Raw genomic sequence first — 17,511 nt, 5'->3', positions numbered from 1 at the left:
TGGGGTGTTAATTCTAGAAGGTCTTGTAGGTCTTCATAGGACTGTTCAACTTCAGTTTCTTCAGCATTACTGCTTGGGGCATAGACTTGGATTACCATAATATTGAATGGTTTGCCTTGGAAAGGAACAGAGATCATTCTGTAGTTTTTGAGATTGCATCCAAGTGCTGCATTGTGGATTCTTTTGTTGACTATGATTTGTTGATGATTTTGTTGACTCCATTTCCTCTAAGGGAATCTTGCCCACAGTAGTAGATATAATGGAGCAGCGAGTGGCGATCAGCCGAGAGGAGATAGCCCACGTCCAAGATCAGGGGCAGCAGCTGTGCTTCACTGGACCAGCCTTGTGGAGATACCCCACATCTAAGGTCAGAAAACCCCAGTAAGACAGTAGGCACTGGAGCGGCTATAAGGAGATACCCCATATCCAAGGGCAAAGGAGAAGCGCCAGCAGGAAGGCAGGAGGGGCGGATTCGCATTTAGAATTAAACCCCATTCCTGCCAGAGATGCTCAGAGGGCTCAAACAAACCCTGTGCACACCAGGACCCAGGGACCCCACAGAGACTGAGACAGAACTGTGTGGGAGTGTCGCCTGTAGAGGTTCGGGTCAGCAGTGGTCTGCACAGGGACAGGGGCTCTGGGTGTGGGTATGGCATAAGTCCTCCTGGAGGAGGTCGCCATTCACCCCAGCATAGAGCTGCCAGAACTTACAGAGGACTGGGAAATAGACTCTTGGAGGGCACAACAGAACCTTCTACACTGGGACCCAGGAGAAAGGTACAGTGACTCCACAGGAGACTTCCCTGAGGGTGTCCAAGAGTCTCTGACAAAGGCGTGGGTCAGTGATGGCCTGCTGCAGGGTTGGGGGAACAGACTGTAGCAGTACATGCCTGGGATCTTTTGAGGGAGGTCACTGTTATCTTCATTACCCTCACCATAGTTTCAGTTCAGTTCAGTTCAGTCGCTCAGTCCTGTCCAACTCTCTGCGACCCCATGAATTGCAGCACACCTGGCCTCCCTGTCCATCACCAACTCCAGGAGTTCACTCAAACCCATGTCCCTCGAGTTGGTGATGCCATCCAACCATCTCATCCTCTGTCGTCCCCTTCTCCTCCTCCCCCCAATCCCTCCCAGCATCGCGGTCTTTTCCAGTGAGTCAACTCTTCGCATGAGGTAGCCAAAGTATTGGAGTTTCAGCTTCAGCATCAGTCCTTCCAATGAACACCCAGGACTGATCTCCTTTAGGATGGACTGCTTGGATCTCCTTGCAGTCCAAGGGACTCTCAAGAGTCTTCTCCAACACCACAGTTCAAAAGCATCAATTCTTCAGTGCTCAGTTTTCTTCACAGACCAACTTTCACATCCATACATGGTCACTGGAAAAACCATAGCCTTGACTAGATGGACCTTTGTTGGCAAAGTAATGTCTCTGCTTTTCAATATGCTGTCTAGGTTGGTCATAACTTTCCTTCCAAGGAGTAAGCGTCTTTTAATTTCATGGCTGCAATCACCATCTGCAGTGATTTTGGGGCCCAAAAAAGTAAAGTCTGACACTGTTTCCACTGTTTCCCCATCTATTTCCCATGAAGTGATGGGACCAGATGCCATGATCTTAGTTTTCTGAATGTTGAGCTTTAAGCCAATTTCTTCACTCTCATCTTTCACTTTCATCAAGAGGCTTCTTAGTTCCTCTTCCTTTCTGTCATAAGGATGGTTTTATCTGCATATCTGAGGTTATTGATATTTCTCCCAGCAATCTTGATTCCAGCTTGTGCTTCTTCCAGCCCAGCGTTTCTCATGATGTACTCTGCATATAAGTTAAATAAGCAAGGTGAAAATATACAGCCTTGACGTACTCCTTTTCCTATTTGGAACAAGTCTGTTGTTCCATGTCCAGTTCTAACTGTTGCTTCCTGACCTGCATATAGGTTTCTCAAGAGGCAGGTCAGGTGGTCTGGTATTCCCATCTCTTTCAGAATTTTCCACAGTTTATTGTGATCCACACAGTCAAAGGCTTTGGCATAGTCAATAAAACAGAAATAGATGTTTTTCTGGAACTCTCTTGCTTTTTCAATGATCTGGTGGATGTTGGCAATTTGATCTCTAGTTTCACTGCCTTTTCTAAAACCAACTTGAAGTTCACAATTCACATATTACTGAAGCCTGGCTTGGAGAATTTTGAGCATTACTTTACTAGCGTGTGAGATGAGTGCAATTGTGCGGTAGTTTGAGCATTCTTTGGGATTGCTTTTCTTTGGGATTGGAATGAAAACTGACCTTTTCTAGTTCTGTAGCCACTGCTGAGTTTTCCAAATTTGCTGTCCTATTGAGTGCAGCACTTTCACAGCATCATCTTCCAGGATTTGAAATAGCTCAACTGGAACTCCATCACCTCCACTAGCTTTGTTCTTAGTCATGCTTTCTAAGGCCCCCTTGACTTCACATTCCAGGATGTCTGGCTCTAGGTGAGTGATCACACTGTCATGATTATCCGGGTCATTAAGATCTTTTTTGTACAGTTCTTCTGTGTACTCTTGCCACCTCTTCTTAATATCTTCTGCTTCTGTTAGGTTCGTACCATTTCTGTCCTTTATTGAGCCCATCTTTGCATGAAATGTTCCCTTGGTAACTCTAATTTTCTTGAAGAGATCTCTAGTCTCACCATAGTTTGGCCCCAGATAAATAACATGGAGGGAACACAGCTCCACACATCAACAGAAAATTGGATTAAAGATTTACTGAGCATGCCCCCCTCCCATCAGAACAAGACCCAGTATCCCCCTCAGTCAGTCTATCCCATCAGGAAACTTTCAAAAGTCTCTTATCCTTCTCCATCAGAGGGGAGACAGACTGAAAACCAAATCACAGAAAACTAACCAATCTAATCACATGGATCACAGCCTTGTCTAACTCAATGAAACTATGAGCCATGCCTTGTAGGGCCCCCCAAGAAAGATGGGTCATGGTGGAGAGTTCTGACAAAATGTGGTCCACTGCAGAAGGAAATGGCAAACCACTTCAGTATTCCTGCCTTGAGAACCCCATGAACAGTATGAAAATGCAAAAAGATAGGACACTGAAAGATGAACTCCCTGGGTCAGTAGGTGCCCAATATGTTACTGGAGATCAGTGGAGAAATAACTACAGACAGAATGAAGAGATGGAGCCAAAGTAAAAACAATACCCAGTTGTGGATGTGACTGGTGATGTAAGCAAAGTCCAATGCTGTAAAGAGCAATATTGCATAGGAACCTGGAATGTTAGGTCCATGAATCAAGGCAAATTGGAAGTGATCAAACAGGAGATGGCAAGATTGAACATTGACATTTTAGGAATCAGCAAACTAAAATGGACTGGAATGGGTAAATTTAACTCAGATGACCATTATACTTATCAATAATTACCTTAAATGTAAATGGGCTGAATACCCCAAGCAAAAGACAAAGACAATCTGAATTGTTATCCATAAGAGACCCACCTCAAACCAAGGAACACATACAGACAGTGAAGGGCTGGAAAAAGATATTTCATACAAATGGAGACTAAAGAAAGCAGGAGTAGCAATACTCATATCAGATAAAATAGACTGTGAAAAGAGACAAAGAAGGACTGCATAATGATCAAGGGATCAATCCAAGAAGATATAACCATTATAAATATATATCTACCCAATATAGGAGCACCTCAATACATAAAGCAAATGCTAACAAATATGAAAGGGGAAATTAGCAGTAACACAGTAACAGGGGGGCACTTTAATACCCCACTTACACCTATGAATAGATCAACCAAACAGAAAATTAGCAAGGAAACACAAACTTTAAATGATGCTATGGACCAGTTAGACCTAATTGATATCTATAGGGCATTTCACCCCAAAACAATGAGTTTCACCTTTTTCTCAAGGGCACATGGAACATTCTCCAGGATAGATCACATCCTGGGACATAAATCTAGCCTTGGTAAATTTTACAAAATTGAAATCATTTCAAGCATCTTTTCTGATCACAATGCAGTAAGATTAGATGTCAACTACTGGAAAAAAAACTATTAAAAATACAAACATATGGAGGCTAAACAACACACTTCTGAATAACCAACATATCACAGAAGAAATAAAAAAGGAAATCAAAATATGCATAGAAACAAATGAAAATTAAAACATGACAACCCAAAACCTATGGGATTCAGTAAAAGCAGTGCTAAGGGGAAGGTTCATAGCAATACAAGCTTACCTCAAGAAACAAGAGCAACATCAAATAAATAGCCTAACTTTACACCTAAAGCAAGTAGGAAAAGAAGAAATGAAGAACCCCATGGTTAGTAGAAGGAAAAAATCATAAAAATTTGGGCAGAAATAAATGAAAAAGAAACAAAGGAGACAATAGCAAAAATCAACAAACTAAAAGCTGGTTCTTTGAAAAGATAAATAAAATTGACAAACTATTAGCCAGACTCATCAAGAAAAAAGGGAGAAGAATCAAATCAACAAAATTAGAAGTGAAAATGGAGAAATCACAACAGACAACACAGAAATACAAAGGATCATAAGAGACTACTATCAGCAACTATAGGCCAATAGAGTGGACAACTTGGAAGAAATGGACAAATTCTTAGAAAAGTATAACCTTCCAAAACTGAACCAGGAAGAAATAGAAAATCTTAACAGACCCATCACAAGCACAGAAATCAAAACTGGAATCAAAAATCTTCCAACAAAAAAAGGCCAGGACAAGATGGCTTCACAGGTGAATTCTACCAAAAATTTAGAGAAGAGCTAACACCTATCCTGTGAACTCCCAAACTCATTCTATGAGGCCACCATCACCCTAATACCAAAACCAGACAAACATGCCACACACAAAAAAGAAAACTACAGGCCAGTATCACTAATGAATATAGATGCAAAAATCCCCCCAAAATTCTAGCAAACAGAATCCAATAATATATTTAAAAGATCATACATCGTGACCAAGCTGGCTTTATCCCAGGGATGCAAGGATTCTTCAATATTCGCAAATCAATCAATGTGATACACCACATTAACAAATTGAAAGATAAAAACCATATGATTATCTCAATAGATGCAGAAAAAGCCTTTGAGAAAATTCAACACCCATTTACTCTTCAGAAAGCAGACATAGAAGAAACATACCTCAACATAATAAAAGGCATATATGATAAACGCACAGCAAGCATTATCCTCAATGGTGAAAAATTTAAAGGATCTCCCCTTAAGTCAGGAACAAGACAAGGGTGCCCACTCTCACCATGACTATTCAACATAGTTTTGGAAGTTTTAGCCACAGCAATCAGAGAAGAATAAGAAATAAAAGGAATCCAGATTGTAAAAGAAGTAAAACTCTCACTGTTTGCAGATGACATGATCCTCTACATAGAAAACACTAAAGACACCACCAGAAAATTACTAGAGCTAATTAATGAATAGAGTAAAGTTGCAGGATATAAAATTAACACACAGAAATCCCTTGCATTCCTATACACTAACAATGAGAAAACAGAAAGAGATATTAAGGAAACAATCCCATTCACCATTGCAACAAAAAGAATAAAATGCTTCGAAATAAATCTACCTAAAGAAACAAAAGACCTATATATAGCAAACTATAAAACACTGATGAAAGAAATTAAAGATGACACAAATAGATGGAGAAATATACCATGTTCATGGATCAGAAGAATCAATATAGTGAGAATGAGTATGCTACCCAAAGTAATCTATAGATTCAATGCAATCCCTATCAAGCTACCAACGGTATTGTTCAGAGAACTAGAACAAATAATTTCACAATTTGTATGGAAATACAAAAAAAACTCAAATAACCAAAGCAATCTTGAGAAAGAAGAATGGAACTGGAGGAATCAACCTGCCTGACTTCAGACTATACTACAAAGCTACAGTCATCAAGACAGTATGGTACTGGCACAAAGACAGAAATATAGATCAATGGAACAAAATAGAAAGCCCAGAGATAAATCCACTCACCTATGGACACCTTATCTTTGACAAAGGAGGCAAGAATATACAGTGGAGAAAAGTGGTGCTGGGAAAACTGGTCAACTACCTGTAGAAGAATGAAACTAGAACACTTTCTAATGCCATACACAAAAATAAACTCAAAATAGATTAAAGATCTAAATGTAAGACCAGAAACTATAAAACTTCTAGAGGAAAACATAGGCAAAACACTCTTTGACTTAAATCACAGCCAGAGTAATGGAAATAGAAGCAAAAATAAACAAATGGGACCTAATTAAACTTAAAAGCTTTTGCACAACAAAGGAAACTATAAGCAAGGTGAAAAGATAGTCTTCAGAATGGGAGAAAATAATAGCAAATGAGGCAACTGACAAAGAATTAATCTAAAAAATATACAAGCAGTTCATGCAGCTCAATTCCAGAAAGATAAATGACCCAATCAAAGGACGGGCCAAAGAACTAATCAGACATTTCTCCAAAGAAGATGTATGGATGGCTTACAAACACATGCAAAGATGCTCAACATCACTCATTATCAGAGAAATGCAAATCAAAACTACAATGAGGTACCATCTCACGCTGGTCAGAATGGCTGCTATCTAAAAGTCTACAAATAATAAACGTTGGAGAGGATGTGGAGAAAAGGGAACCCTCTTACATTGTTGGTAGGAATGCAAACTAGTAAAGCCACTATGGAGAACAGTGTGGCAATTCCTTAAAAAACTGGAAATAGAACTGCCATTCAACCCATCAATCCCACTGTTGGGCATACACACAGAGGAAACCAGAATTGAAAGAGATACATGTACCCCAATGTTCATCGCAGCACTGTTTACAATAGCTAAGACATGCAAGCAACCTAGATGTCCATCGGAAGATGAATGGATAAGAAAGCTGTGGTACATATACACAATGGAATATTACTCCTCTATTAAAAGGAATGCATTTGAATCAGTTCTAATGAGGTAGATGAAACTAGAGCCTATTATACAGAGTGAAGTAAGTCAGAAAGAAAAATGCCAATACAATATATTAATGCATATATATGGAATTTAGAAAGATGGTAAGGATGACCCTATATGTGAGACAACAAAAGAGACACAGATATAAAGAACAGACTTTTGGACTCTTGAGAGAAGGTAAGGATGGGATGATTTGAGAGAATAGCATTGAAACATGTATATTACCATTGTGAAATAGATGACCAATCCAGGTTTGATGCATGAGACAGGGTGCTCAGGGCTGGTGCACTGGGATGATCAAGAAGGATGGGCTGGGGAGGGAGGCGGGAGGGGGTTTCAGGATGTGGGACACTTGTACACCCATGGCTGATTCATGTCGATGTATGGCAAAAACCAGCACAATACTGTAAAGTATATAGTCTCCAATTAAAATAAATTAATTAATTTTTTTAAAAAAGGCCAGACCATTGTCTTCTTTCTCACAATGTCTTTTCTATGCAGTCATTTTTTGTTATCTATTTGCCAGTGTGCTGACTAACATTTTTAGATAATTGTGTTTTCCAAGTTAATATTGATTATGTGGTTATAATTCATTCAGCTGTTAGCAATCTGAAGTTCTACCTGGCTGAAGTAAATGTTAAATTCCTAAATTAAAAAAAAACAGAATGGGAGTTGTTTAATGGGTACAGAGTTTTAGTTTGGGGAGATTAGAAAGTTCTCGAGATGGATGGTGATAATGGTTGCCAACAATGAGTGTAGTGAATGTCACTGAATAATACACTTAAAAATTATCAAAATGATAAGTTTTACATTATGTATACTTTACCATTTCTTTAAATCTTTTGTAAGAAATAGTCACATAAAATTTAGAAAATTCAGTTAAGCAAAAAGTGCTCATAATCTTACAAGCCTCATAAACTATTGTTAACATTGCAAGGGGGGACCCTAATACCAATGATTATGCTAAATGTGATGTGACTATTTATATCTCTCAAGGAAAAACAAAAAGTGGGACAGTTTAAGCAAAACCAAGTTGAAAAGATCTTAAAACTCATCTTTTACATATGGGGAAAAAAGAAATAAAAGACAGTTCCAGAGAGATTAAGAAACCTTCTCCAACTTAATAAAACTCAAAATATATACTGACTCTTAGCTAATATGTGTTCCTCCAAAATACCAATTTTATAAATAGCTGATCCTACTTTTAAAAGCACATCGAGTCCTAAGCAAATTAAATTTATCCATGTACTCAGTGTGTTTCACATTTAAAGCCTTGCTGAATAGACATAAATAGTGTAAGGCTATAGCACTTTCATAATTAGCAGGTAGAAAGGAGGTAAAGAAGACCATTTAGATGAGAGCAGATCTTCTGTTAGGTTTACAAATACTGGAAATGACGTACATCTGAGTCAAACATTATTGAGATGTTTTCATCTTTTTCCCCACACATATAGATTACTCATTGTCACACCATTTCTTGAAAGCCTGAAAATTAATCTTTAATGTGGAAAGGGAAATTGATCAGCACCCTGAGAGCTTGTGCTGTGGCTCTTGCTCACTGCAATAAGCGGGAAAGAATCCACTTGATCTAGAATACGGTCCCTGGAAATTCAACTTGAGTTTTAAGTGTATGTACATATACACACACCTTTTATGTGCACTGTTCCAAGTTGAGGTTTATCAAGAGTACATTTCTACTATCCACACACTAAAAGAAGAGTTGGTAGGTCTTTTAGGTATGCACACCTGCATTACTTATCTCACAAACTCAATCCAACCTGCTTTTGTCTGTGTGGATACTTACAGTCACACTTTATATCCCAGAGAAAGGCTAAGTAATTTGTTACTTAAAAACAAGACAAAACCGAGAATCATGACAACACTTCCTGGCTAGGTCCCGATATTACAAAGGCATGAGAGGAAACGGTGGTAACTGATCCAGGAAAGGAAGGTGCTCTCTTCTCAGTGACCTTCGACCTCATTTGTGACCATGCTTCCTCCTTCCCAGAAAGCTTAAAATTCCAGGGTGTTTATTATTTGGGATTTGGCTGACTCACACATAGGATAGAATTTTTTATTGTTCTTCCTTTGATTTCTATTTTCTTCAGAGGTTCCTAAGCATGATCTTTTTCAGTTCCCGTGACTTGTATTGATACACATGTTCCCTTAGGAAAGAAATGCCCTTCCTCAAACACCATTTTCCTGGTGAGCACCTTCAAGTCCAGGTTAGTAAGGAACATCTTCTGAGAAGCTCTTCAGGCTCCTCATTCCCATCTCTCTGGATTGATCACACACACCCGTGTTACCCCTGACACAGACGTCTACTGTTCCACTTACTCCACTTCACTGCAATGTCCTTAAATTCAAAAAAGAAGAAACATGTGCTTTCGTACTAGACTACTGCTCACCTTCCAGGGAGATCATTTTTATTTTGTCTCTCTACTATCTGCATCTAAAACAGTGTCAAACGACTGAACGACTAACACTTAACACTATGAAGGTGGTATCTGAAAGACCATGAGTGAACAAAACAATCATTCTGCCAAGTGCCACACCAACATGTACCCTGTGCAGAAAAATGAGCATTTGAAACGGCTGATGCAAAGTCAGAAAGAGAATCAGTCAAGTCCTGCAGCCTTAAGAGAGGCATCTTCAGATCCTAGGGAAGAAAGATAAAGTAGGATGGAAAACCTTTGCACCGGAAAAAATATTTTAAACAATATACATTCTTAGAGTAAAAAGCAGAAAACACAGGCAAGAGGAAGAAGCAGAACTGGCCTGATTCAATCTCCAATAAATAAATACTGCTTACACGGTACTTTCCTTCAGACAGTGCTTAATATGGGTGTTTGTATTTATGTGTGCATGTAATCTGCACGTTTAAATACAATCATTGTTTAAATTTACAAAAAAGGATAGTAGTCATCAAGATTACTGGCCCAGGAGTTAGACTTGAGGTGGAATCCTCATCTCTGTCTCTTACCAGCCTTTGCCCTCGGGCAACACAGACATGACTCCTTTAAGCCCATCTTGGGCTCCTCAACTTTAAAATGGGAGGTAACCACGCTGCTTTCTCCAGAGGTTTATTGTGATGATTACATGGGATAGTCTTGGTAAAGCCTTCTGTACAGTGTCCAACCAGAAGTGCACAGTATATGCTGGTCACACTTGTCACGAGAGCTCCATAGCATGCCTTCATATATGATAAGGTCCCCTCTGTCACTCTTATTTTTCAACATGTGCTTTTTCATCTATACACAATACCTTGTAGAATCATTTTTTTAAGTTCCCAAAAACCTAAACAAACAAAAGAATGTCAAAGATTTAATTATAGCATTGGACTCAAAGATTAATTTAAGAAGAATCAGGATCTTTAAAAATAATTTTTAATTACTAAATTAACTGTAAACCAAAAAATAAAACAGCATCAAGTACTAATTGATTCCAATTAATTTTTGTTAGGTGTTGACTGTTTGAACACCAAAAGGTAGTCTATTATAAATACTTCACCAGAGAATCTGAGATTTAAATCTGGTTCTGTGTTCAAAGTCAGTATTTCCCTCCAGCATGCTATCTGTGTATCTGTTCACTAAATCTCATTTTTTTCTGTTTCCTGCTAGACTTCATTTCCCAGCCTTACATAAGTAGAAGTGACATATGCCACTTCAGGGCTTGGAACCTAAAAATAACTTCCTGCCAGCCTTCTACCTCTTATTTTTCCTCTTGTTTGCTGGCTAAATTCAGTTGATCCAATAGAGGAATCCAAGACCTTAGAAAATGGCAGACCAATCAAATAAAAAACCTAGGGTCTCAAGTCACCATGTAAAGGAGATCAGGAATACCCAAATAGAACTATTATGGGAGCAAAACATAGTTTTATATGGTTCTAAGCTCCTAAGATTTTTGAGGTTTTTTCCAACAGTTTGCCTACCCTGCCTGAATTGTAGTTTTCATATCTTTCTTTCACTTGGAAAACTTATGTGTACACTGTGGAAATTTAAAGATGAAAGAAATAGGAAAAAAAAAAAAAAGAAGAAAAATAATCTTCACCACTCAGAGATGAACCCTGTTTTATTTTTTTTTATATCTTCCCATTTTCTTATACATCTTCTTTTGGGGTTGCGGAAGTGGAGCAGTGAGAGGTATAGATACAACAGAGAGAACAAAGAGATGTTATTTAAAAGATGGAAGCAGAGGTTTTCTCGGAGAACTTTTTTTTTGTTCCTTAATGGATTACTTTATTGTGAAGTGATAGGCCCCCAGGGCATTGTATGGAAAGCAGAAAAATGACAAAATTAGATTGCTTTGCATAATAAGTAAAAGGATTTTCAGATTCCCTGGAACATGTAGAAGCCCAACAGAAGAGTGAAGCAGCCAAGAGGAAGATAAAGGAAAGGAGGCTGGTGAGGAAAAGAAAGATTCCATCAAGAGAAGAGAAGGCAAGGAAGGGCCTGGGAGAGCAACGCCAGTGAGAAGTTCCCAGCATGGGGGATTCCTGAGACACACTTAAGAATAAGAGCGTCTAATATTTGATCCTAACATTATTGCCGTGGTGTGTCCTGCTGGCCCAGGATGCAACCCCATGTCATTTATACCCCTGAGTGTTTAAAAAAGTCTCATCTGTACAAATGTTTATACGAGTCGTGTCCTAAGAAAGAAAATCGAAGAAAATGGCAAGAAGCAAGACATAATAGAAGCTACAATCTAAGAGGAAGCAGGATGTCAGAGAAAGATGGCAAGGGAAAACTTAGGACAGCTCTATCAAATAACATATCATGGACACTTGCCCAATCTGAAATGGGCAATGTCTCTGAAATACATAATGTGTCTGAAAATATGCTTTTTAATGGTTGCCTGCCATTTGCGTGTCTGAACACACCATTTGCTAAACCCTTCCTTATTTGGTGCATTTAAATTATTTCCAGTCCTCTGATGTTAAATATGCTTCCTCACCAAGCACATACATACAAATATAAAATTTGGGTCCAGATTTCTTGGTTTAGCCAAGGCTTCTGTTGTTGTAATGAACAAAAAGTCACTCAAATCTGCTTAAACAGAGAGGTATAACTTAATATAAGGATCCAGAACTGGATATGGAACAGACTGGTTCCAAATAGGAAAAGGAGTAAGTCAAGGCTGTATATTGTCGCCTTGCTTATTTAACTTACATGCAGAGTACATCATGAGAAACGCTGGGCTGGGGGAAGCACAAGCTGGAATCGACATTGCCAGGAGAAATATCAATAACCTCAGATATGCAGATGACACCACCCTTAAGGCAGAAAGGAAGAGGAACTAAAAAGCCTCTTGATGAAAGTGAAAGAGGAGAGTGAAAAAGTTGACTTAAAGCTCAACATTCAGAAAACTAAGATCATGGCCTCCAGTCCCATCACTTCATGGCAAATAGATGGGGAAATGGTGGAAACAGTGGCTGACTTTATTCTTTTGGGCTCCAAAATCACTGCAGATGGTGACTGAACCCGTGAAATAAAAAGACGCTTACTCCTTGGAAGAAAAGTTATGACCAACCTAGACAGCATATTGAAAAGCAGAGACATTACTTTGCCAACAAAGGTCCATCTAGTCAACATTATGGTTTTTCCAGTAGTCATGTATGGATGTGAGAGTTGGACTGTGAAGAAAGCTGAGTACCAAAGAATTGGTGCTTTTGAACTGTGGTGTTGGAGAAGACTCTTGAGAGTCCCTTGGACTGCAAGGAGATCCAACCAGTCCCTCCTAAAGGAGATCAGTCCTGGGTGTTCATTGGAAGGACTGATGCTGAAGCTGAAACTCCAATACTTTGGCCACCTGATGCAAAGAACTGACTCATTTGAAAAGACCCTGATGCTGGGAAAGACTGAGGGCAGGAGGAAAAGGGGATGACAGAGGATGAGATGGTTGGATGGCATCACCAACTCAATGGACATGAGTTTGGGTAAACTCTGGGAGGTGGTGATGGACAGGGAGGCCTGGTGTGCTGCAGTCCATGTGGTCGCAAAGAGTCAGACACAACTGAGCGACTGAACTGAGCTGAGCACTATTGCACAAAACCCACAACCTCATGCATTCAGTCTCATGAGGAACTGGTAGTGAAGGGGCTATAAAATTACCAGCAATCACCATCTCATTGCTTCCTTCACAGGTTACCCATTTTCCCAACCTCTATATGTGTGTATGAGAGAGAGAGACAATTTAGAATTGACGTTCATACTAAATAATGTACTAAGGATACACAGTAGGTTCTAATAGCAATCTTCAATTCTTTGTAAAAAAGTTCTAGATGTCATATAACTAACGTGACTAGCCCACTTTCTTTACCTTTCCAGTGTTCTATACTTATGTCTCTTTTTTTCACATGTATTCTTATTCCAGTGTGTTTGCAATAGGAAGTCTATTTCTCACTTCAGAGCTGCATTCAGTCTTACTCATTCATTGCTTATCAACTCCAGAAATGGCTACTTACACTTCCAGCCATCTGTCTCTCTCACTTGGGGGCTCTGTGCCTGTGGAATGACCGCTACATTATCTCTGCAAAGGAGCCTTCTTCAATATGAGTGATGGGCCAGTAGGAGGAGTCTGTGTCGTCTCCATATCCTCAATCACTTTCTGCTGCCCTTGTGGCCACACCAGCATCTGATGTCTGCCAGGCTCTTGACTGCATCTCTGTTCACCACTATGGTTTTACGTTTGTGGTCCATGGAGGTGTTTACCTTGTTTTTGAGCTGGCAAGGTCTTTACAGATATCTCCTCAGATTATCTACCACTGCTCTTTGGAACAGAGAGAATGTGTCTTAGTCTGGAAGTCCTCTTTGCTTAATCCTTCTCATCCTTGTACCTATTGAATTTCTCTCCTCAAGCACTATGACATGGGGTCGTCCCTCAGGTCCAGAAAAGGAGGTCATGGGCTTGGCAGATACCACAAAAGATGCCTCTACACATTCTTAGGATAAATTCCTAGAAGTGAAATATTTGTCTGAAAGGGACTTCATATACATATATATATACACTTACATATATATATATGTAAAATTGCCCTCTGGAATGGTTAAATAAAGTCATACTTCTATTAGCAGCAGTATGAGAGAGAGCCATACTGCTCTCAGCCAACACTAGGCATTCTTGAGAGCTGTGAATGATAACTAGCATTTATTCAACTTTACTTCTGATGAGGTCAAAATCCTGCATTACCTTCCCTTTTCATCAGGGTCATATTAATACTTTCTGGAAGGTGATCACAGACTTCTCTTCCTGCTACTTTACATCTTTGGACTACCTTCACATCCCTACATGAATGCAACTGGGCATATGGGATGTATAATACTGTGATTTATAATAAGAAATATGCATTTGATCTTTGTCTCTGTTTCTGGTCCAGAATTCCTAAAACCTTTGGAATTTCCTAAATGATAAAAGTCATAAAAGTGCCTTGATAGTCACCATAAACTGTTTTTAACCACACCTAGGCTCATGTTAATGAGATGACTTCTGGAAAACACCTAAGGATGGGGGCTGGTTGCCAGGGGAGATAATCATGTGATCAAAGAGCTGGTACTTTTAGTCCCACCCCCCTGACCTTAGGGACAGGGGGCGGGGCGGGGGAGGGCTTGTGGTTGAATCAACTGCCAGTGACCAATGATTTAATCAATCATGCCTGTGTAATGAAGACTCCATAAAAACACAAAAGGACTAGGTTCAGAGAATTTCTGGGCTGGTGAGGATGCAGAGATTCAGGGGGGATGGCTCACTCGCAGAGCATGGAAGCTCCAGGCTCCTTCCCACATACCCCACCCTAGACATCCCTTCTGTCTGGCTGTCCCTGAGGTATGTCCTGTCATAAGAAACTGGTAATAGATAATAAAATGTTTCTCTGAGTTCTATGAGTCATTCTAGCCTATTAATTGAATTCAAGAAGGGTGCCATGGGAATTTCAGACCTATAGCCAGTTGGTCAGAAGTAAGGTGACAATTTAGAATTGTGAGTTGCATCTGAAGTGGAGGCAGTGGACAGTCCTGTGTGACTGAGGCCTTAACCTGTGGGATTGGATGCTATCTTTAGGTAGTTTCAGAAGTAAGTTGATGACTTGGTGGTGTTGGAAAAAATGTATACCATAGGATGCCTAGTTATTATTACATAGAATCGATAGAATAAGTATTAGTAGTTTAATACAAATTTTAACAGACTATATGATGCTAGATCTAGGTCACATAACTTTCTAAAGGCACATAGGCATGTGTTTATAAATTTCTATTATTCACAGTTTCTAGACTAAGCTTTCTAAAGGCTACGTTTACAACCATCCAAAGCAATTATGCTTGAATTTTAGGAGATTTTATTGAGCATGTTTAATCCCACTTACCTGCTAAAGTTTCCCAAGGAGAAAAATGAGAATGTTCTTTTACAAAACAACTGGACACTTTAAGTTAAAGTCTAAGGAGAAATAAGAAATAGTCCCTGCCCTCAAGAAATGCACAAGAGGAAAATAAAGACAGCAATAACTCTTATATGAATCATTTTCTTAAACTTAGGATCCAGACATAGCTTAAGCCCATGGAATTTTAACGTTTTTGGAGAAGACCTATAGTTTAATAAATCAATAAGATGCTGCTCATAAGGATAACTTCTTTTACCTCACTTTTTTAAATCAGGAGGCCTAACTGAAAGCAAATCAATATAGGAAAAAGTGCTACACTGATCACTGAAGCCAAACCCTTGGCCTTGCCAATAAAGCTCTGAGTGCCCCCAAGCTTCTGACATATGTCTTGTCAATTAATGAAGTTCATGGAGGGATTGCATTTCAGCTGATATCTTGATTTCTGTAGTTGATAGAGCAGTGGTTCTTAAACTTTAATGGATAGAAGGTACTCAGCTGCACTATTTGGTTTACTGGTTGCAGACTGTACCCCCAGAGATTCTCAGTCAATAAATCTGGGGTGGGAATCTTTCATTGATCACACACTCTAGATGATTCTGAGGCAGGAGCTCCATGGACTCTGTTTTTAAAACTCCTTGCTATCTTCTTCCTATGTTATAAATATTTGGATTCAGGTTGCAAATTTGGCAGTGTGGTGTGGCTCTAATAGGAGAATGGTGGTACAGATGAGAGGCTTCCCTCATAGCTCAGTTGTAAGGAATCTGCCTACAATGCAGGAGACCCCTGTTCAATTCCTGGGTCAGGAAGATTCCCCTGGAGAAGGGCTAGGCTACCCCCTCCAGTATTCTTGGGCTTCCCTCATGGCTCAGCTGGTAAAGAATCTACCCGCAATGCAGGAGACCTGGGTTCAGTCCCTGGGTTGGGAAGATCCCCTGGAGAAGGCAAAGGTTACCCACTCCAGTATTCTGGCCTGGAGATTTCCATGGACTGTGTAGTCTGTGGGGTCTCAAAGTGTTGGACAGGACTGAGGTACAGATGAGAGAGCGACTAATTTCACTCAGTAGAAAAGGAAAGGGAAGAAGAGGGTAAGAAGGACCCCCAAATATTTGACCTGGGATTTAAAAGATGAGAAGAAAGTTTACAGCTAGGAAGGAGCAAGAAGAAAAAGAAGGAGGAGGAAGAAGGAAAGTACATACAGAAGAATGGCAGGTAGATATGGCAAAATATGTAGCTCAGATGGTAAAGAATCTGCCTGCAATGGAGGAGACCCTGGTTCGATTCCTGGGTCAGGAAGATCCTCTGGAGAAGAAAATGGCAACACACTCCAGTATTCTTGTCTGGAGAATTCCATGGACAGAGGAGTCAGGCAGGCTACAGTCTATGGGGTCACAAAGAGTTGAACACCACTGAGCAACTAACACATAGCAAAATAGGAGACTGTAAGGGTGGACTTGGGCTGCCTGACAAAGAGCCTTGGGTCCTCAGAGAAGTAGTATATTCTGTAGGTTTTGTGGTTCCGAAATACGAAAGCCGCACCACAATCTCCTAAGTCATTTATCAAAATGAAGATTCCCAGGGCCTCCAGCAGACTGACTGATTCAAATCCCTTAGGGAAACACCTGGGCATCTGGACTTGTAACAAAGTTCCCCAGACATTCCAATAAGCAGACAGTATAGGATATATTGGTAGACCAAGAACTATTCTACCCTGAAACTGTAGGTCCTTCAGAAGATACAGCATCTGGAAGTTAATGTCAGGAAATATCCTGCCAAGGGATAAAAACATAGTCAAGAAGAAGCTGTAAAGTCAGAAATAGGTCAGTCAGAAATTTCCTATAGAGAAAGGGATAAATTACAAAGATGGGAGGTAGGTAAATGAGCTGAACCTGTAAAAGCAGAAGATATGGGGAAGGTAGTTTCTAGAAATAAAGACAAAATGAGACAGAAAATCACCCTATGAGAGATCAGGTAAAAGTAGACTTCCTGAACTCTACAAAGTACTGTGCAAGGAGACAACTTAACCGCATCCATAATCTAACTGATGATTTTCACCTGGAGTGAAAGCCATCCGTTGCAATTAGCTGCTGTAAAGGGTAACCTAAGGAGAAAAAAAATCAGGATTTTCAGATTTATGGTTCAATAGGAACCTGACTTTTAAAAGACAGAGTAAAGAGACA

Source organism: Dama dama, chromosome 17 (assembly GCF_033118175.1).
Source record: "Dama dama isolate Ldn47 chromosome 17, ASM3311817v1, whole genome shotgun sequence".
Classification (NCBI taxonomy): Eukaryota; Metazoa; Chordata; class Mammalia; order Artiodactyla; family Cervidae; genus Dama; species Dama dama.
Note: the sequence above shows the minus strand (reverse complement) of the source record.